Source organism: Aegilops tauschii, chromosome 4 (genome assembly GCF_002575655.3).
Source record: "Aegilops tauschii subsp. strangulata cultivar AL8/78 chromosome 4, Aet v6.0, whole genome shotgun sequence".
Lineage (NCBI taxonomy): Eukaryota > Viridiplantae > Streptophyta > Magnoliopsida > Poales > Poaceae > Aegilops > Aegilops tauschii.
Genome location: NC_053038.3, coordinates 457,127,219 through 457,149,448, shown reverse-complemented (window position 1 = coordinate 457,149,448; position 22,230 = coordinate 457,127,219). Strand labels below are relative to the sequence as shown.

Genomic DNA, 22,230 nt, shown 5'->3' with positions numbered 1-22,230 from the left:
ATGAGCCCAGATTCCGCGAAATGGCTTGAGGCCATGAAATCTGAGATGGGATCCATGTATGAGAACAAAGTGTGGACTTTGGCATTATGAATGGTGTGACCCGAAGTCTTACTATTTACTCAAAATTGACTCAAATGGTTGACTGAACTTCATAGTTTGACTTGCCCGATGATCGGCAAGCAATCGAGAATAAATGGATCTTCAAGAAGAAGACTGACGCTGACGGTAATGTTACTGTCTACAAAGCTCGACTTGTTGCGGAAGGTTTTTGACAAGTTCAAGGAGTTGACTACGATGAGATCTTCTCACCTGTAGCGATGCTTAAGTCCGTCCGAATCATGTTAGCAATTGTTGTATTTTATGATTATGAAATTTGGCAAATGGATGTAAAGACTGCATTCCTGAATGTATTTCTGGAAGAAGAGTTGTGTATGATGCAACCTGATGGTTCCAAAGGATGCTAACAAAGTGTGCAAGCTCCACCGATCCATTTATGGACTGGTGCAAGCATCTCGGAGTTGGAATAAACATTTTGATAGTGTGATCAAAGCATATGGTTTTATACAGACTTTTGGAGAAGCATGTATTTACAAGAAAGTGAGTGGGAGCTCTAGAGCATTTCTAATATTATATGTGGATGCCATATTGTTGATTGGAAATGATATATAATTTCTGGATAGCATAAAAGGATACTTGAATATGAGTTTTTCAATGAAAGACCTCGGTGAAGCTGCTTATATATTAGGAATCAAGATCTATAGAGATAGATCAAGACGCTTAATTGCACTTTCACAAAGCACATACCTTGATAAAGTTTTGAAGAAGTTCAAAATGGATCAAGCAAAGAAAGGGTTCTTGCCTGTGTTACAAGGTGTGAAATTGAGTCAGACTCAATGCCCGACCACTGCAGAAGATAGAGAGAAAATGAAAGTCATTCCCTATGCTTCAGCCATAAGTTCTATCATGTATGCAGTGTTGTGTACCAGACCTGATGTGTGCCTTGCTATTAGTTTAGCAGGGAGGTACCAAAGTAATCCAGGAGTGGATCACTGGCCAGCGGTCAAGAACATCCTAAAATACCTGAAAAGGACTAAGGATATGTTTCTCGTTTATGGAGGTGACAAAGATCTTGTCGTAAATGGTTACGTCGATGCAAGCTTTGACACTTATCCGGATGACTCTAAGTCACAGACCGGATACGTATTTATATTGAACGGTGGAGCTATAAGTTGGTGCAGTTCTAAGCAAAGCGTCGTGGTGGGATCTACGTGTGAAGCGGAGTACATAGCTGCTTTGGAAGCAACAAATGAAGGAGTTTGGATGAAGGAGTCCATATCCGATCTATGTGTCATACCTAGTGCATCGGGTCCAATGAAAATATTTTGTGACAATACTAGTGCAATTGCCTTGGCAAAGGAATCCAGATTTCACAAGAGAACCAAGCACATCAAAAGACGCTTCAATTCCGTTCGCGATCAAGTCAAGGAGGGAGACATAGAGATTTGCAAGATACATACGGATCTGAATGTTGCAGACCCATTGACTAAGCCTCTTTCACGAGCAAAACATGATCAGCACCAAGACTCCATGGGTGTTAGAATCATTACTGTGTAATCTAGATTATTGACTCTAGTGCAAGTGGGATACTGAAGGAAATATGCCCTAGAGGCAATAATAAAGTTGTTATTTATATTTCCTTATATCATGATAAATGTTTATTATTCATGCTAGAATTGTATTAAGCGGAAACTTAGTACATGTGTGAATACATAGACAAACAGAGTGTCACTAGTATGCCTCTACTTGACTAGCTCGTTGAATCAAAGGTGGTTAAGTTTCCTAGCCATAGACATGAGTTGTCATTTGATTAACGGGATCACATCATTAGAGAATGATGTGATTGACTTGACCCATTCCGTTAGCTTAGCACTTGATTATTTAGTTTATTGCTATTGCTTTCTTCATGACTTATACATGTTCCTATGACTATGAGATTATGCAACTCCCGAATACCAAAGGAACACTTAGTGTGCTATCAAACGTCACAACGTAACTAGGTGATTATAAAGATGCTCTACAGGTGTCTCCGATGGTGTTTGTTGAGTTGGCATAGATCGAGATTAGGATTTGTCACTCCGAGTATCGGAGAGGTATCTTTGGGCCCTCTCGGTAATGCACATCACTATAAGCCTTGCAAGCAATGTGACTAATGAGTTAGTTGCGGGACGATGCATTACGGAATGAGTAAAGAGACTTGTCGGTAACGAGATTGAACTAGGTATTGAGATATCGACGATCGAATCTCGGGCAAGTAACATACCGATGACAAAGGGAACAACATATGTTGTTATGCGGTTTGACCGATAAAGATCTTCGTAGAATATGTAGGAACCAATCTGAGCATCTAGGTTCCGCTATTGGTTATTGAACGGAGATGAGTCTCGGTCATGTCTACATAGTTCTCGAACCCGTAGGGTCCGCACGCTTAACGTTCGGTGACGATCAGTATTATGAGTTTATGTGTTTTGATGTACCGAAGGTTGTTCGGAGTCCCGGATTTGATCATGGACATGAAGAGGAGTCTCGAAATGGTTGAGACATAAAGATCGATATATTGGATGGCTATGTTTGGACATCGGAATGGTTCCGGGTGAGTTTGGGCATTTACCAGAGTACCGGGAGGTTACGGGAACCCCCCGGGAGGTATATGGGCCTTATTGGGCCATAGTGGGAGACAGGAGAAGGGAGCCTAGGAGGGGGCACGCCCCCCTCAAGCCCAAGCCGAATTGGGTGGGGGGCGGCCCCCCTTTCCTTCCCCCTCTCCCCCCTTCCTTCCTCTCCTAATCCAACTAGGGAAGGGGGGAATCCTACTCCCGGTGGGAGTAGGACTCCCCTTGGGCGCGCCATAGAGGGCCGGCTCTCACTCTCCTCCACTCCTTTATATACGGGGAGGGGGGCACCCCATAGACACACAAGTTGACAGTTGTCTTAGCCGTGTGCGGTGCCCCCTCCACAGATTCCACCTCGGTCATATCATTGTAGTGCTTAGGCAAAGCCCTGTGCCGGTAACTTCATCATCATGGTCATCACGTCGTCGTGCTGACGAAGCTCTCCCTCAACACTCAGCTGGATCGAGAGTTCGTGGGACCTCACCGAGCCGAACGTGTGCAGATCGCGGATGTGCCGTACATTCGGTACTAAGATCGGTCGGATCGTGAAGACGTACGACTACATCAACCGTGTTGTCATAACGCTTCCGCTTTCGGTCTATGAGGGTACGTGGACAACACTCTCCCCTCTCGTTGCTATGCATCACCTAGATGGATTGCATGTGCGTAGGATTTTTTTTGAAATTACTGCGTTCCTCAACAGATGAGTGGTCTGTTTTTATTGAATCTCGATCGTAGTGATAAACATATTCATAATATTAAAGCCAAAAGATGCAAAGTTAATAATGATAGTGCAACTTATTTGTGGCACTGCCGTTTAGGTCATATTGTTGTAAAGCGCATGAAGAAACTCCATGCTGATGGGCATTTGGAATCACTTGATTATGAATCACTTGATACTTGCGAACCATGCCATGGGCAAGATGACTAAGACTCCGTTCTCCAGAACAATGGAGCGAGCCACTGACTTATTGGAAATAATACATACTGATGTATGCGGTCCGATGAGTGTTGAGGCTCGCGGCGGGTATCGTTATTTTATGACCTTCACAGATGATTTGAGCAGATATGGGTATATCTACTTAATGAAACATAAATCTGAAACATTTGAAAAGTTCAATGAATTTCAGAGTGAAGTGGAAAATCATCGTAACAAGAAAACACTACTGGAATCAGGATCTTTGCCGTCAGCCAGCTCTTTGCCGTCAGCTAGCTGATGGCAAAGAAGGTCTTTGCCATGAGCATACAGAAAGCTGACGGCAAAGAAAAAGCGGACGGCAAAGAGCTTGTTTGCCGTTCGCTAGCTCTTTGTCGTCAGCTAGCGGACAACATAGAAGCTTTGACGTCTGCTAGCGGACGGCAAATAGGGAGGGTGGCCCACTAGTGAGAACCACCAAACAGCCACTTTCCTTGCTGTCTGCTCGCAGACGGCAAAGAAGCGCAGACGGCAAAGAAAGTGGCAACCTAATGGCCGTTTCCCCCCGGCCCCACCCCACTAGCTACGCTCTTTGTCGTCTGCTAGCAGACGGCAAAGAAATTAAACCTAACTAAAAAATGGTCGGCCCCGCGCCCCACCCCTCTCTCTCTCCCTCACCTCACCGGCCCCACGCCGACGCCCCCGACCCCCTGCCACCCGCACCACTCCGAAGCCCTCGCCACCCGCGCCACCCTGACGCCCTCGCCGCCCCGACCCCCCGTCGCCCCGCCGCCCCAACGCCCTTGCCGCCCGCGCCACCCCGATGCCCTCGCCGCCCGCACCACCCCGACGCCCCCGCCACCCCGACGCCCTCGCCTCCCCGCCGTCCCCGCCAGCCCAGCGCCCCGCCGCCTCGACACCAAGCGCCCCGTCGTCCTGACGCCCTAGCCACCCTGACACCCCGCCGCCCCGGTGCCCCCGCCGACCCACTCCGGTGAGCTCCCCCCTGTTTTTTTTATTTTTTTCTACTGCTAGTAATTAGGTTTACTGTTAGTTTCTTTTTTTCTACTGCTACTAATTAGGTTAGTTAGTACTGTTAGCTAGGTTAGTTTGATTTTCTAGGTTAGTTAGGTTAGTTATCTTTAGACTAGGTTAGTCTCATTCCTCTCATGTCTTCTTTTGTCAGATTTTGTTTTCTGTAGTAATTTTGTTGACATGTTTGTTTTTGTTTGTGTTTCTGTTTGTCCGTTGATGAAAAACCTGTTAATCATACCATCTTTTGTGACTGATTGGTCGATGTGCGCCCATGCTGTCATTCTGCAATTCTGAGGACAAATTGAACATCTTAGCGTAATTTTTCTGAGTACCTCTGAACTTATGCTGTGACACTCTGCAATTCTGATGTCCACATTGGCTATGCCGTAATTTTGGAGACTGAATTTTATGGCAAAATGTTAATCGGGCTAGAATTTTTCAAAGGGCTATCCTTTTGGTGGATCTTGAGTTGGTTACTGCTACTTGTTTGTTCATAGGCATAATCCTATTTGCCTAGAAAGCATTGTCTGACGGCTCAACCATTTGTTATGAAACTCTTGAAATATTCTTATTTGAACTCAGGAATCTGTGTAACGTTTTGATTTTTTTCCTAATTGGAGATTGTTGTCCATGGATCCCGGTGATGACTTGTGATGTTAAAAAGTAGTGGTCTGATTCATACATTGATGAGATCTATATTATCACTCTGAGTGATCTGTCCAACAACATATCCAACTTTTTTTATGGTTGTGTTTTTTGGGTGATATTTCTGTTATCTGGACACAAATGTTCATAAATTGTTTATTTGCATTGATCTTTGTTGTTAATTTTTGGTTTAAAATCTTTCTCTATGAAGAGAGTACAAGCAGATCTTTGTTGTTACATGGACACTTTTGCTTTGATCTTTAGACTAGGTTAGTTAGGTTAGTTTCTAGGTTAGTTAGGTTAATTAGTTTGTAGGTTAGTTCTATTAACCAGTTTTAGTTTTACTAATTACTACTCCTAGAAAACAACCATGTAAATGATTAGGATTAGGATGCATATGCATCCCTTTTCTTTTGTTTCTTGAAAATCAGAAAAGAAAAAGAAAAGGCAGGTTTAGTCATCATTTGTCAATTAGTTGGCTAATGCTTTCTAGAATTATTTGACCATGGGCATGGACAGGTAGCAACTAGGAAAGGTAGAATTTTGCATAAAGGGTTTTTGATGGATTTGACCAATATTTTGAACATGACCATGTGTTGAAACTCTTATATATGGACAATATATGTCCAATGAGCTTCCCTAAATTTTCTCAAATATTTTTGAAACACTAAAATAATTTTAACCTATTAAAGACCATTTCTGGCCTTAAGAAAAAGCCTTTAATTAGTTAGTTATTTTTTAGGTTAATTACTTAGTTAGACTACTGGAATTAGCTTATTTGTCGTCTGCTAGTTCTTTGCCGTCCGCTTACAAAAAATGGACGGCAAAGAACTGGCTGATGGCAAAGAAGGATTTTGCCATTAGCCAGTTCTTTGCCGTCCACTAGCTGACGGCAAAGATTCTTTGCCGTCACCTGGCTGACGGCAAAGAGATAGGTGGCCCCACTTACGAGCTGATTAGATAAAACTTAACGGCTCCCCCTCTTTGCCGTTCGCTAGAGGACGGCAAAGAGAGAAAAATAGCGGACGGCAAAGCATGGCGGACGGCAAAGACCTAACTTCACTAACCTAACTAACGGCCGAGCCCCACACCTCCTTTCCTCTCTGTTTCTCTCCACGACCAGATCGACCCCCCGCCGCCCCCCCACCGCCCGGCGCCGCCCCCCCCACCCGCCACCGCCCCCGCCACCCGCCGCAGCCTGCCCCGTCGCCCCACCACCCCCACCCGCCGACGCCCCGTCGCCCCACCATCCCGCCGCCCCGGCGCCCCACCACGTCGCCGCCCGACCGTCCCACTGCCCCGGCGCCCCGCCGCCCCCACCACCCGCCCACCACCCCGGTGCCACCACGGCCCCATCGGCCCCGCCTCCCTGCCGGCTCCCCCTGAGCTCCACCGCCCCGGAGCCCTGCCACCCCCGTCACCACCGCCACCCTGCCGCCCGCCGCCCCCGTCACCCCCCCGAGCTTCGATGAGTTATTTTTTTCTATTTTTTTCTTTTTTTTGCTGTTTAATTGTTTGTGTTAGATTTAGGTCTAGATATGTGTTAGTGTTAGTGTTAGATTTAGTGCTAGTGTTAGATTTATGTCTAGATATGTGTTAGTGTTAGTGTTAGTGTATGTGTTAGTGTTAGTGTTAGGTTTTAGATAATTAGTTATATTATTAAAAGAAGTAGAAAAAAGATGAAAAAAGAAGAAGAAGAAAAGAAGAATATGTAGAAGGGGAAGAAGAAGAGAAGGAAAGAAGAAGAAGAAGAAGAAAGGAAAGAAGAAGAAGGATAGAAGGAAACACCCGGACCCCCTGACTCCGACACCCCGACCCCGTGACCCCGACACCACACCCCGACACCCCGACCCCCTGACCCCGACACCCCAACCCCGACACCACACCCCGACACCCCGACCCCGACACGACACCCCGACCCCGAAACAGCACCCCGACCCCCTGACCCCCTGACCCCAACAGCCTGACCCCCTGACCCCAACACCCTGACCCCGACACCACACTCCGACACCTCGACCCCCTGACCCCCTGACCCCGACACCCTGATCGACCCCGACACGACACCCCGACCCCAAAACAGCACCCCGACCCCGACACGGCACCCCGACACCGACACAACACCCCGACCCCCGACACCTCCCGAAAAGGTGCTCTTTGGCCTTCCAGAGGCCGACGGGGTCATAAATTTGTGAATTATGAGTTAGGTCATATATTTTTCGATTTTGTTATGAAAAACATCATATATAATTGTGTTGATCGGGTAGATTTAAATGTGGAGTTGTTTCATCGCTGCGAGGTTTGGTGTTCGGCGACCTCCCCGTGCGTTTGATGAGCTCTGCCCCTTCGTTCATGGGTGAGCACAAATGACATGTCCTCCTCCCCCCTTAATTATTTGCTCTGTTCCAGTGTTCGTGCCGATGAAACTTGATAGCTAGCTATATATCTGTCTTGAATCATCAGTATGCGTAACCAATATGTGTCTCCCGTTCGAAAGCGTTATAGTTATAAATATGCATGCATTTGCATATTTATAACTGTGATTCTTTCGAATTGTCCAACGCTATCCATGGACAGCCCGAGTATGTGTAGATTGGGTTCGTTTTCCCATATGCTTTGCTCCGGATCCGACGCATAAATTTCGTCAGTGCCTCCCCTGTTGTTCTCCGGGGACACATCCTCTCTGTTTATTGCAGAGACATGTATCAGGAGAACAGCGGGGAGGTGCTGCCGAAATTTTGCGTCGGATCCGGAGCATAGCATGGGAAAATGAACCCAATCTACACATACTCGGGTGGGATTAGGTCCTATCATTACCTATTAGAGTGTAGGTTGCATGGACGTAATAAAATTGACAAAGTAGATCAACTGATGAATATATCCATGGTGAATTATATATATATATATATATATATTTGTTGTGTGTCCAGTAGCTCTGAAAGTCAAGATGAGTGATCGTGCGTGGATGTACACCGGTCACACTGGTCAGAACAAATGGAGCACTGAATGGTTCACAAAAACCAAGGGGTTTGTGAAGCCGCATTTGCAAATGGCCAGAGGAAAACCTGGTGCCCCTGTTTACGATGCGGCAATTGGGAAAAGAGGACAGAGGCTGAAATGGGCAAACACCTGCAGAAGAGTGGTGTTACGCCCGATTATACGGTGTGGACATATCATGGTGAGTCTGCCCAACGTGACCGAGCTGAGGTGGATCGTCGTCGCACCGACGAGCATGGTACCGGGATGGAAAACATGGTGCAAGACTTCGATGATGCTCGGGATTCGGACGAGGAGATGGAGGAATCTGGAAAGGCCTTCAATGAAATGTTGGAGTCTTCAAAACATCCGCTCCACGAGAACACTGAGCTTTGTCAGTTGGATGCCATCTCACAAGTAATGGCTCTGAAGGCTCAGTTCAACTTGGGCAGAGAATGCTACGACGCAATGATGACAGTATTTGGACGCTTTCTACCCAAAGGCCATGTAATGCCTGCAAACCTGTACCAATCGGACAAAATCCTCCGTGCACTAAAGATGCCCTATGAGTGTTGGAAATATGCCCTAGAGGCAATAATAAATTGGTTATTATTATATTTCCTTGTTCATGATAATCGTTTATTGTCCATGCTAGAATTGTATTGATAGGAAACTTAGATACATGTGTGGATACATAGACAACACCATGTCCCTAGTAAGCCTATAGTTGACTAGCTCGTTGATCAATAGATGGTTACGGTTTCCTGACCATGGACATCGGATGTCGTTGATAACGGGATCACATCATTAGGAGAATGATGTGATGGACAAGACCCAATCCTAAGCATAGCACAAAAGATCGTGTAGTTCGTTTGCTAGAGCTTTTCCAATGTCAAGTATCATTTCCTTAGACCATGAGATCGTGCAACTCCCGGATACCGTAGGAGTGCTTTGGGTGTACCAAACGTCACAACGTAACTGGGTGACTATAAAGGTGCATCACGGGTATCTCCGAAAGTGTCTGTTGGGTTGGCACGGATCGAGACTGGGATTTATCACTCCGTATGACGGAGAGGTATCTCTGGGCCCACTCGGTAATGCATCATCATAATGAGCTCAATGTGACTAAGGAGTTAGCCACGGGATCATGCATTACGGTACGAGTAAAGTGACTTGCCGGTAACGAGATTGAACAAGGTATTGGGATACCGACGATCGAATCTCGGGCAAGTAACGTACCGATTGACAAAGGGAATTGTATACGGGATTGATTGAATCCTCAACATCGTGGTTCATCCGATGAGATCATCGTGGAACATGTGGGAGCCAACATGGGTATCCAGATCCCGCTGTTGGTTATTGACCGGAGAGGCGTCTCGGTCATGTCTGCATGTCTCCCGAACCCGTAGGGTCTACACACTTAAGGTTCGGTGACGCTAGGGTTGTAGAGATATTAGTATGCGGAAATCCGAAAGTTGTTCGGAGTCCCGGATGAGATCCCGGACGTCACGAGGAGTTCCGGAATGGTCCGGAGGTGAAGAGTTATATATAGGAAGTCAAGTTTCGGCCACCGGGAAAGTTTCGGGGGTCACCGGTATTGTATCGGGACCACCGGAAGGGTCCCGGGGGTCCACCGGGTGGGGCCACCTATCCCGGAGGGCCCCATGGGCTGAAGTGGGAAGGGAACCAGCCCTTAGTGGGCTGGGGCGCCCCCATGGGCCTCCCCCTGCGCCTAGGGTTGGAAACCCTAGGGTAGGGGGCGCCCCACTTGCCTTGGGGGGTAAGTTTCCCCCTGGCCGCCCCCCCTTGCAGATGGGATCCAGGCCGGCGCCCCCCCCTCCCAGGGGGGCTATATATAGTGGGGGGGAGGGAGGGCAGCACCATGACAGCCCCTGGCGCCTCCCTCTCCCCCTGCAACACCTCTCCCTCTCGCAGAAGCTTGGCGAAGCCCTGCCGAGACCCCGCTACTTCCACCACCACGCCGTCGTGCTGCTGGATCTCCATCAACCTCTTCTTCCCCCTTGCTGGATCAAGAAGGAGCAGACGTCGCTGCTCCGTACGTGTGTTGAACGCGGAGGTGCCGTCCGTTCGGCACTCGGTCATCGGTGATTTGGATCACGACGAGTACGACTCCATCAACCCCGTTCATTGGAACGCTTCCGCTCGCGATCTACAAGGGTATGTAGATGCACTCCTTTCCCCTCGTTGCTAGTATGCTCCATAGATGGATCTTGGTGATGCGTAGAATTTTTTTTAAATTCTGCTACGATCCCCAACAGTGGCATCATGAGCCAGGCCTATGCGTAGTTACTATGCACGAGTAGAACACAAAGCAGTTGTGGGCGTTGATGTTGCCAATTCTTCTTGCCGTTACTAGTCTTATCTTGATTCGGCGGCATCGTGGGATGAAGCGGCCCGGACCGACCTTACACGTACCCTTACGTGAGACAGGTTCCACCGACTGACATGCACTAGTTGCATAAGGTGGCTAGCGGGTGTCTGTCTCTCCCACTTTAGTCGGATCGGATTCGATGAAAAAGGGTCCTTATGAAGGGTAAATAGAAATTGGCATATCACGTTGTGGCTTTTGCGTAGGTAAGAAACGTTCTTGCTAGAAACCCATAGCAGCCACGTAAAACATGCAACAACAATTAGAGGACGTCTAACTTGTTTTTGCAGGGTATGCTATGTGATGTGATATGGCCAAAAAGGATGTGATGAATGATATATGTGATGTATGATATTGATCATGTTCTTGTAATAGGAATCACGACTTGCATGTCGATGAGAATGACAACCGGCAGGAGCCATAGGAGTTGTCTTAATTTATTGTATGACCTGCGTGTCAATGAAAACGCCATGTGATTACTTTACTTTATTGCTAACCGTTAGCCATAGTAGTAGAAGTAATAGTTGGCGAGACAACTTCATGAAGACACAATGATGGAGATCATGATGATGGAGATCATGGTGTCATGCCGGTGACGAAGGTGATCATGCCGCACCTCAAAGATGGAGATCAAATAAGGCGCAAGATGATATTGGCCATATCACGTCACTCTATGATTTGCATGTGATGTTTATCATGTTTACATCTTATTTGCTTAGAACGACGGTAGCATAAATAAGATGATCCCTCACTAAAATTCCAAGAGACGTGTTCCCCCTAACTGTGCACCGTTGCGAAGGTTCGTTGTTTCGAAGCACCACGTGATGATCGGGTGTGATAGATTCTAACGTTCGAATACAACGGGTGTTGACGAGCCTAGCATGTACAGACATGGCCTCGGAACACATGCGAAACACTTAGGTTGACTTGACGATCCTAGCATGTACAGACATGGCCTCGGAACACAAGAGACCGAAAGGTCGAACATGAGTCGTATAGTAGATACGATCAACATGGAGATGTTCACCGATGATGACTAGTCCGTCTCACGTGATGATCGGACACGGCCTAGTTTGACTCGGATCATGTATCACTTAGATGACTAGAGGGATGTCTATCTGAGTGGGAGTTCATTAATCAGATGAACTTAATTATCATGAACATAGTCAGAAGGTCTTTGCAAATTATGTCATAGCTTGCGCTTTAGTTCTACTGGTTAAGATATGTTCCTAGAGAAAATTTAGTTGAAAGTTGGTAGTAGCAATTATGCGGACTGGGTCCGTAAACTGAGGATTGTCCTCATTGCCGCACAGAAGGCTTATGTCCTTAATGCACCGCTCGGTGTGCTGAACCTCAGCGTCGTCTGTAGATGTTGCGAAACATCTGACATACACGTTTTGATGACTACGTGATAGTTCAGTGCGTAATGCTAACGGTTTAGAATTGTGGCACCAAAGACGGTTATTGAAACGTCGGAGAACATATGAGATGTTCCGAAGACTGAAATTGGGATTTCGGACTAGTGCGCACGTCAAGAGGTATGAGACCTCTGACAAGTTTCTTAAGCCTGCAAACTGAGGGAGAAAAGCTCAATCATTGAGCATGTGCTCAGATTGTCTGAGTACCACAATCGCTTGAATCGAGTGGGAGTTAATCTTCGAGATGAGATAGTGATGGTTCTCCATAGTCACTGCCACCAAGCTATTAGAGCTTCGTGATGAACTATAACATATCAGGGATAGATATGATGATCCTTGAGCAACTCGCGATGTTTGACACCGCGAAAGTAGAAATCAAGAAGGAGCATCAATTGTTGATGGTTAGTAAAACCACTAGTTTCTAGAAGGGCAAGGGCAAGAAGGGATACTTCACGAAACAGCAAATCATTTGCTGCTCTAGCGAAGAATACCAAAGTTAAACCCAAACCCGAGACTAAGTGCTCCTGTAATGAGGGGAATGGTCACTGAAGCAGAACTACCCTAGATACTTGGTAGATGAGAAGGCAGGCAAGGTCGACAGAAGTATATTGGATATACATTAAATGAATGTGTACTTTACTAGTGCTCCTAGCAGCACCAGGGTATTAGATACCGGTTCGGTTGCTAAGTGTTAGTAACTCGAAATAAAAGCTGCAGAATAAACGGAGACTAGCTAAAGGTGAGATGACGATATGTGTTGGAAGTGTTTCCAAGGTTGATGTGATCAAGCATCGCCTGCTCCCTCTACCATCGAGATTTGGTGTTTGCATTGAGCATGATTGGATTATGTTTATCGCAATACGGTTATTCATTTAAGGAGAATAATGGTTACTCTGTTTATTTGAATAATACCTTCAATGGTCTTGCACCTAAAATGAATCTCGATCGTAGTGATACACATGTTCGTGCCAAAAGATATGAAATAGTAATGATAGTTCCACATAATTGTGGCACTGCCATTTGAGTCATATTGGTATAGAACGCATGAAGAAGCTCCATGTAGATGGATCTTTGGACTCACTCGTTTTTGAAAAGATTGAGACATGCGAACCATGTCTATTGGTATATATGCATGAAGAAACTCCATGCAAATGGATCGTTTGTACTCACTGGATTTTGAATCACTTGAGACATGCAAATCATACCACATGGGCAAGATGACTGAAAGGCCTCGTTTTCAGTAAGATGGAACAAGAGAGCAACTTATTGGAAGTAATACATTTTGATGTATGCATTCCAATGAGTGCTGAGGCATGTAGTGGATATCGTTATGTTCTTACTTCACAGATGATTTGAGTAGATGCTGAGAATATTTACTTGATGAAACACAAGTCTGAATTATTGAAAGGTTCAAGTAATTTCAGAGTGAAGTTGAAGATCGTCGTGACAAGAGGATAAAATGTCTATGATATGATCATAGAGATATCTAAGTTACGAGTTTGGCACACAATTAAGACATTCTGGAAAGTGTTTCACAATTAATACCGCCTGGAACACCACAGTGTGATGGTGTGTCCGAACATCATAATTGCACCCTATTGGATATGGTGCATACCATGATGTCTCTTATCCAATTACAACTATCGTTTATGGGTTAGGCATTAGAGATAACCGCATTCACTTTAAAAGGAGCACCACGCAATTCCGTTGAGATGACACCGTTTAGAGAAACCTAAGTTGTCGTTTCTTAAAAGATTGGGGCTGCGATGCTTATGTGAAAGAGTTTCAAGCTGATAAGCTCGAACCCAAAGCGGATAAATGCATCTTCATAGAAAACCCAAAACAGTTGGGTATACCTCCTATTTCAGATCTGGAAGCAAAAGTAATTGCTTCTAGAAACGAGTCCTTTCTCGAGGAAAAGTTTCTCTCGAAAGAATTGAGTGGGAGGATGGTAGAGACTTGATGAGGTTATTGAACCATAACTTCAACTAGTGTGTAGCAGGGCACAGGAAGTTGTTCCTGTGGCACCTACACCAATTGAAGTGGAAGCTTATGATAGTGATCATGAAACTTCGGATCAAGTCACTACCAAATCTCGTAGGTCGACAAGGATATGTACTACTCCTGCGTGGTACGGTAATCCTGTCTTAGATATCATGTTGTTAGACAACAATGAGCCTACGAGCTATGGAGAAGCGATGGTGGGCCCATATTCCGACAAATAGTTAGAAACCATGAAATCTGAGATAGAATCCATGTATCAGAACAAAGCATGGACTTTGGTGAACTTGCCCGATGATCGGCAAGCCATTGAGATAAATGGATCTTTAAGAAGAAGACGGACATGGACGGTAATGTTACCGTCTATGAAGCTCGACTTGTGGCAAAGAGTATTTTCACAAGTTCAAGGAGTTGACTACGATGAGATTTTCCCATCCGTAGCGATGCTTAAGTCCGTCGGAATCATGTTAGCATTAGCTGCATTTATGAAATCTGGCAGATGGATGTCAAAACAAGTTTCCTTACCAGTTTTCGTAAGGAAAGGTTGTATGTGATACAATCAGAAAGGTTTTGTCGATCCTAAGGATGCTAAAAGGTATGCTAGCTCCAGCGATCCTTCCATGGACTAGAGCAAGCATCTCGGAGTCAGAATATACGCTTTGATGGAGTGATCAAAGTTTTTGGGTTTATACAATGTTTGTTAGAAACTTGTATTTACAATAAAGTGAGTGGGAGCGCTACAACATTTCTGATAAGTATATGTGAATGACATATTATTGATCCAAAATGATGTAAAAAATTTGGAAAGCATAAAGGGTTGTTTGAAAGGAGTTTTTCAAAGGAAGACCTGGATAAAGCTGCTTACGTATTGGGCATCAAGATCTATAGAGATAGATCAAGACGCATGATGATACTTTCAAAGAACGCACACCTTGACATGATTCTGAAAGAGTTCAAAATAGATCAGCAATGAAGGAGTTCTTGGCTGTGTTACAAGGTGTGAGTATTGAGTAAGACTCAAGACCTGACCACAGCAGAAGAGAGAGAAAGGACGAAGGTCGTCCCCTATGCTTTAGACGTAGGCTCTACAGTATGCTATGCTGTGTACCGCACATGAAGTGTGCCTTGCCATGAGTTGGTCAAGGGGTACAATAGTGATCCGGGAATGGATCACATGACAGCGGTCGAATTTATCCTTGGTATCTAGTGGACTAAGGAATTTTCTCGATTATGGAGGTGAAAAGGAGTTCGTCGTAAAGGGTTACGTCGATGCGAACTTTGACACTAATCCGGATGACTCTGAGAAGTAGACCGGATTCGTATAGTAGAGCAGGTATTTGAAATGGCTCCAAGTAGCGCGTGGTAGCATCCACAAGATGACATAGATATCCGTAAAGCACACACGGATCTGAAAGGTTCAGACCCGTTGACTAATAACCTCTCTCACAAGCATAACATGATCAAACCAGAACCCATTGAGTGTTAATCACATAGTGATGTGAACTAGATTGTTGACTCTAGTAAACTCTTTGGATGTTGGTCACATGGTGATGTGACCTGTGAGTGTTAATCACATGGTGATGTGAACTAGAATATTGACTCTAGTGCAAGTGGGAGACTGTTGGAAATATGCCCTAGAGGCAATAATAAATTGGTTATTATTATATTTCCTTGTTCATGATAATCGTTTATTGTCCATGCTAGAATTGTATTGATAGGAAACTCAGATACATGTGTGGATACATAGACAACACCATGTCCCTAGTAAGCCTCTAGTTGACTAGCTCGTTGATCAATAGATGGTTACGGTTTCCTGACAATGGACATCGGATGTCGTTGATAATGGGATCACATCATTAGGAGAATGATGTGATGGACAAGACCCAATCCTAAGCATAGCATAAAAGATCGTGTAGTTCGTTTGCTAGAGCTTTTCCAATGTCAAGTATCATTTCCTTAGACCATGAGATCGTGCAACTCCCGGATACCGTAGGAGTGCTTTGGGTGTACCAAACGTCACAACGTAACTGGGTGACTATAAAGGTGCATTACGGGTATCTCCGAAAGTGTCTGTTGGGTTGGCACGGATCGAGACTGGGATTTGTCACTCCGTATGACGGAGAGGTATCTCTGGGCCCACTCGGTAATGCATCATCATAATGAGCTCAATGTGACTAAGGAGTTAGCCACGGGATCATGCATTACGGTACGAGTAAAGTGACTTGCCGGTAACGAGATTGAACAAGGTATTGGGATACCGACGATCGAATCTCGGGCAAGTAACGTACCGATTGACAAAGGGAATTGTATACGGGATTGATTGAATCCACGACATCGTGGTTCATCCGATGAGATCATCGTGGAACATGTGGGAGCCAACATGGGTATCCAGATCCCGATGTTGGTTATTGACCGGAGAGGCGTCTCGGTCATGTCTGCATGTCTCCCGAACCCGTAGGGTCTACACACTTAAGGTTCGGTGACGCTAGGGTTGTAGAGATATTAGTATGCGGAAACCCGAAAGTTGTTCGGAGTCCCGGATGAGATCCCGGACGTCACGAGGAGTTCCGGAATGGTCCGGAGGTGAAGAAATATATATAGGAAGTCAAGTTTCGGCCACTGAGAAAGTTTCGGGGGTCACCGGTATTGTACCGGGACTACCGGAAGGGTCCCGGGGGTCCACCGGGTGGGGCCACCTATCCCGGAGGGCCCCATGGGCTGAAGTGGGAAGGGAACCATCCCTTAGTGGTCTGGGGCACCCCCCATGGGCCTCCCCCTGCGCCTAGGGTTGGAAACCCTAGGGTGGGGGGGGGCGCCCCACTTGCCTTGGGGGGTAAGTTTCCCCCTGGCCGCCGCCCCCCTTGCAGATGGGATCCAGGCCGGCGCCCCCCCTCCCAGGGGGCCTATATATAGTGGGGGGAGGGAGGGAAGCAACATGACAGCCCCTGGCGCCTCCCTCTCCCCCTGCAATACCTGTCCCTCTCGCAGAAGCTTGGCGAAGCCCTGCCGAGAGCCCGCTACTTCCACCACCACGCCGTCGTGCTGCTGGATCTCCATCAACCTCTTCTTCCCCCTTGCTGGATCAAGAAGGAGGAGGCGTCTCTGCTCTGTACGTGTGTGAACGCGGAGGTGCCGTCCGTTCGGCACTCGGTCATCGGTGATTTGGATCACGGCGAGTACGACTCCATCAACCCCGTTCATTGGAACGCTTCCGCTCGCGATCTACAAGGGTATGTAGATGCACTCCTTTCCCCTCGTTGCTAGTATACTCCATAGATGGATCTTGGTGATGCATAGAATTTTTTTTAAATTCTGCTACGATCCCCGACAATGAGAAGATACATGCCTGTGAGAAAGGATGTGTCTTATTTAGGCTTGACTATGCGGACTTGAACTATTGTCCCATTTGCAAGTCTTCCAGGTATGTTGTGGTAGACAACGGTATGGGTGAGAAGACACAGACCAAAATCCCCGTTAGTGTTCTTCGGTATATGCCAATCGTACCAAGACTTCAACGTCTTTTCATGGTCGAAGAGACGGCCAGACAGATGACATGGCACAAAACGGGCAAAAGAACCGAACTAGATGCAGATGGGAATCTGATGATCGTACACACATCGGATTGCGTGGAAATTTTTTGATGAATTACATGCAGACAAAGCGGCAGATCCAAGGCATCCTCGAGTCGGCATCAGCACGGATGGGTTCAGTGTCTTTGGTCTGACGGTAGCCCAATACAGTTGTTGGCCCGTATTTGTCTTTCCACTCAATCTCCCCCCCGGACAGATTATGCAAAGAAAGAACATTTTCCTGACGTTGATAATTCCAGGGCCCAACTATCCGGGGAAAAATATGAATGTGTACATGCAACCGCTTAAGGACGAATTGCAAGAAGCCTGGGATAATGGATTCAAGACATACGACGCCTATAGCAAACGGAACTTCATAATGCGTGTCTGGTACATGTACTCGACGCATGACTTGCCGGCGTATGCGCTATTCGTTGGCTGGTGTGTGCATGGAAGGTTCCCGTGCCCCACATGCAAGGGAGCTCTTGAGTTTCGTTGGCTTCAGGAAGGTCGCAAGTTTTCTTGCTTCGACATGCATAGACAGTTCCTGGATCCTCGCCATAAGTTCAGGAAAGACAAGAAGAACTTCATCAGAGGTAGAGTTGTCAAAAACTCTGCACCACCTGCGTTGACAGGCCAACAGACCCTGGATCAGTTAAACGCTCTCGAGCCAGATCCAAAGCGTCCAGGGTACTTCAAGGGGTATAATTCTAAGCACGCCTGGACTCACAAGACATGCTTATGGGATCTGCCTTACTTCAAAGACCTCCTTTGCCCACACAACATTGACGTGATGCACACTGAGAAGAATATCGCCGAGGCACTTTTTGGTACATTGTTCGGCATAGATGGGAAGTCAAAGGATAATACTAAGGCTAGAGTCGATCTGGAGGCGCTATGTGATAGGCCGTTACAAAACATGAAAGAACCGAAAGGAAAGCAGAACTGGACGAAGCCAAAGGCATGGTTCAATCTTGGAAGGCCAGCTATGAGGGAAATTATCTTGTGGGTGAAAATGCAGTTGATGTTCCCCAATGGGTATGCAGCGATTCTTGATAAATTGAAGATATTTGGTCTCAAGAGTCATGATTGGCACATATGGATTGAGCGGGTAATGCCGGTGATGTTGCGTGGCTTCATTCCTGAGGATGAATGGCTAGTACTGGCAGAACTCAGCTATTTCTTCCGTGTTCTTTGTGCGAAAGAACTATCGCCTGGCGTGCTAGAAGAAATGGAAGAGTTGGCGCCGGAGTTGATCTGCAAGTTAGAGAAGGTCTTTCCACCGGGCTTCTTTAATCCAATGCAGCATTTGATTTTGCATCTCCCGACCGAGGCAAGATTGGGGGGGCCCGTGCAAAATCGTTGGTGCTACCCAACTGGGAGGATGCAGAAGACGCTTCGACAAAAATGTAAAAATAAACGTAGAATTGAAGCATCGATGGCTGAGGCATTCATCATTGAGGAGGTGGCAAACTTCATGACAGCACACTACGAAGCCAAAAATCATCATTTGCATAATCCGAAGCCTCGGTACAATGCTGACGAACCTCAAAAGGGTGGATCCAACCTCAGCCTATTCAAAGGGAATCTTGCACTAGCCAGTGGTTCAAAACCAGTATCTTTGGATAACGAAGAATGGCGGACCATTACGTTGTATATCTTCAACAACCTGACAGAAGTGCGGCCGTACATCGACTAAGTTCTCGGTACATTGTTTTGCAACTTCTATTTCCTTTGAACTGCTCTTATTACTGGATATTTCATACAGTCGATATGTCGCCATATTATCGTATGGAGCGGTGATCCAAAAGGATTCCGTCGAAGAGTATGAGCTTCTCGCAAAGCAAGGAGGCGGCTATCCCGGTTTCATCTCTTTGTTCAAACAAACGGTAATTTCTATTAGACCATTTCATTTCATTCGCTAATTTTTGCCTAATGCAACAATCCTTTCGTATTAAACTTGTAGCCCAATTCAGAGTCTATGGACGCCGAATTGAGACAGGTCGCTAATGGTTTTGACTATAAGGTCCGTTCATTTGACAAATACGACATCAACGGGTATCGCTTTCGTACCTATGGCAAAGAGCTATCTATGGCCGACCGAATGTCTACAAATTGTTGTGTATCTGCTATCGGCGAAGGAGGTACCGAGTATTATGGGAGAGTTGAAGCAATTTATGAACTTCTATTCTATGGTGACAACCCACCGAATGTCGTACTCTTCAAATGTTATTGGTTTCAGCCGAAGGAGACTACAAGGACTCATGAACATATAGGGCTAGTTGAAATCAAACAAAGCACCCATTTAGATGTTCCTGATGTCTATATTACGGCTCAACAGGCGACCCAAGTATTCTATCTGCCGTGGGCCTGCCAAACTAATCCAAATCTGAAAGGTTGGGTTGTCGTTTATGAAGTGCCGCCACGTGCTAGACTATCTCCCCCAAAGGAAGAGGATTATGAACCTCACATTAACCCAGACACATATGAAGGAGAATTCTTCCAAGAGACACGTCTTTCCAAAAAGCATTTCAAGAACCGCTATACTTCACCCCAAAACATTGAGGTAGACAGCGATAGTGAATCCGACATCAAACCAGAGGAGGAACAAGAAGAGCCGGAACAAGAAGAGGTTACTGCTGCGGATGACCTGTCAATGCTTGACCGATTACGTCAAGGTGGCCTTCCACATGTTGATGCCACTGAACCCTATGAGCCTGTCATTGATTATAGTGATGATGATGATTATGCATTTATTGATGATAGTGATCGAGATTATTAGTAGTATCAGGTATTCAATTTTTTTATGTTGTACTTGATGATGATACACTTAAGTGATATACATATTATTATTCATGTCGGTATTTTTTTATGTTGTACTAATTTCGTTTACTCTTTGTCATGGCAGGTGTTGAGAGATGGTGGGCGCTGGTCGGTAGCGCTCCAAGGCCTCTTCTTCGTCGACGCGTGGTGGGAGGTCTTCCATTCCACACGCACCTCTCCGCCGAGCGTTGCTGGACAGTATGGCGACACCGCCAGGCCCTTCTTCGTCGACAGCGGTGCCCAGCAGGGGACGAGGTAAGGGAGGGAAGAAGAGAGGAGTTGGAGCATGTGGTCGCGGGAGAGGAGGTAGGGTGACTGCTAGGGCGCCTTCCTCGCCACCACCCCCAGCTGTTTCATCCGAGCACGTGACTGCTAGGGTGGACTCGTCCGAGGAGGAGGCTACACGGACTCCGGTCCATGAGCCTTCGGCCCACGAGCCTCGGGTCGACGGGCCTTCGGCCCACGAGTCTTGGGTCAACGGGCCGGCCCACGAGACCCCGGAGGAGCACACGTCTGGATGGGGTACCTGGCCGGATGAGCCTGAGGGGCCGAGTGGCCATGCTGATGATGGCGGGGAGCCGATTGATATTTAGGAGGAGGGGGGCAGCGTCTACCAGCGTGGTTGTACGCGGCTCCCGTCCGTGCCGGCGACCCGCGAGCAGAGGTGGTTGATTTTCCCTGATGGGGAGAGGTGAGTGCATTTAATCTTTTTGTACCTTCTGCATTCACATTTCTTCAAATATCTAATGCGTTGGCCTTGTCATGCTGTAGGGGTTGGGACCACCATCATAGTGTCCGCCGGCCCAACTCCGTCCTTGGAGTGCTTTGCCGGCAAAACTTCCAGGGGTTTGTCATGTTGCCTGGTGAGGGTCGGCTTCCAGAGCTTGGATTGAGCTGGGAGCACTACTTGGCTGCCCCGGCCCCGCCGGGTGAGATTATCGACGGTGTCTTGTGCGACACGAGGGCAGACATGGTGATCAGAAAGTTCTGGGTAATTTCTCCTTTACACATTTAAAAATCTTCTACTAGCTAGTTATTAATTGTACTAATCAATATTGTCTCATTTGATTGCAGACATTCTACAGGTGTGAGGAGGGATACGAGGAGGAGGCGGCAAATGTTATCGAGAACGTCTGCAAGCGCCTACTACAGAACTTACTGCACGAGGCTCGGGTGCAGGCTGTTCGAGACTACTATGCCTTGCGTGGTATCAAGAAGCCCAAGCCGGCGTGCCGCGATAAGTTCCTGAGTAAGGAGCAGTACATGAAGGTAATTCTTAAGGGCTTGTACTTACTTCCTTCATTTAGTAATTCATAGCCGTAGCGCTCTAGTTTCTTTTTGCTAACTTAGGCACCTCCGAGATGGTGTGCGGATCGGATGGATTGTTGGGAGGTGTTGGTCAATGAGTGGTGCTCAAAAGAATGGCTAGCCGTCCACAACGCGGCCAAGGACAAACATGCCCAAATGGAAGGTGGCACACCATCAAGGCAGCTCCAACTTATATCAGTTCGAGCGGAACTAGGTATGTGGTTTTATTCATGATTCATGCAATTCATTCATCATGCTAGCTTGATCCCTTTAATTACTAATTTACTTTGTTTCTCTCTTTCAGGCACGCTACAATAAGGAGGATAAGGTGCCAGAGGTGTACGACCTGTATGCCATGGCCCACACTGCCTCTTTCAAGAAAGTCAAGGCATTCTCTCCGTCTGACCTCGATGATGCAAACAACTTCACCAACATCTCCTCCCACGACAAGCTCGTGAAATATAGAGATGAGGGGAAGGTGAGG

General features: G+C 46.6%; 1 non-coding gene across 1 annotated transcript; it reads left to right on the top strand.

The window, feature by feature from the left end:
• Nucleotides 1-4,827: 4,827 nt before the first annotated feature.
• On the top strand, nucleotides 4,828-4,919 carry LOC120963617 (small nucleolar RNA SNORD96 family). Its single transcript, XR_005755373.1, has one exon. It is a non-coding gene; the product is annotated as a small nucleolar RNA SNORD96 family (small nucleolar RNA).
• The last annotated feature ends 17,311 nt before the right edge of the window (nucleotides 4,920-22,230 follow it).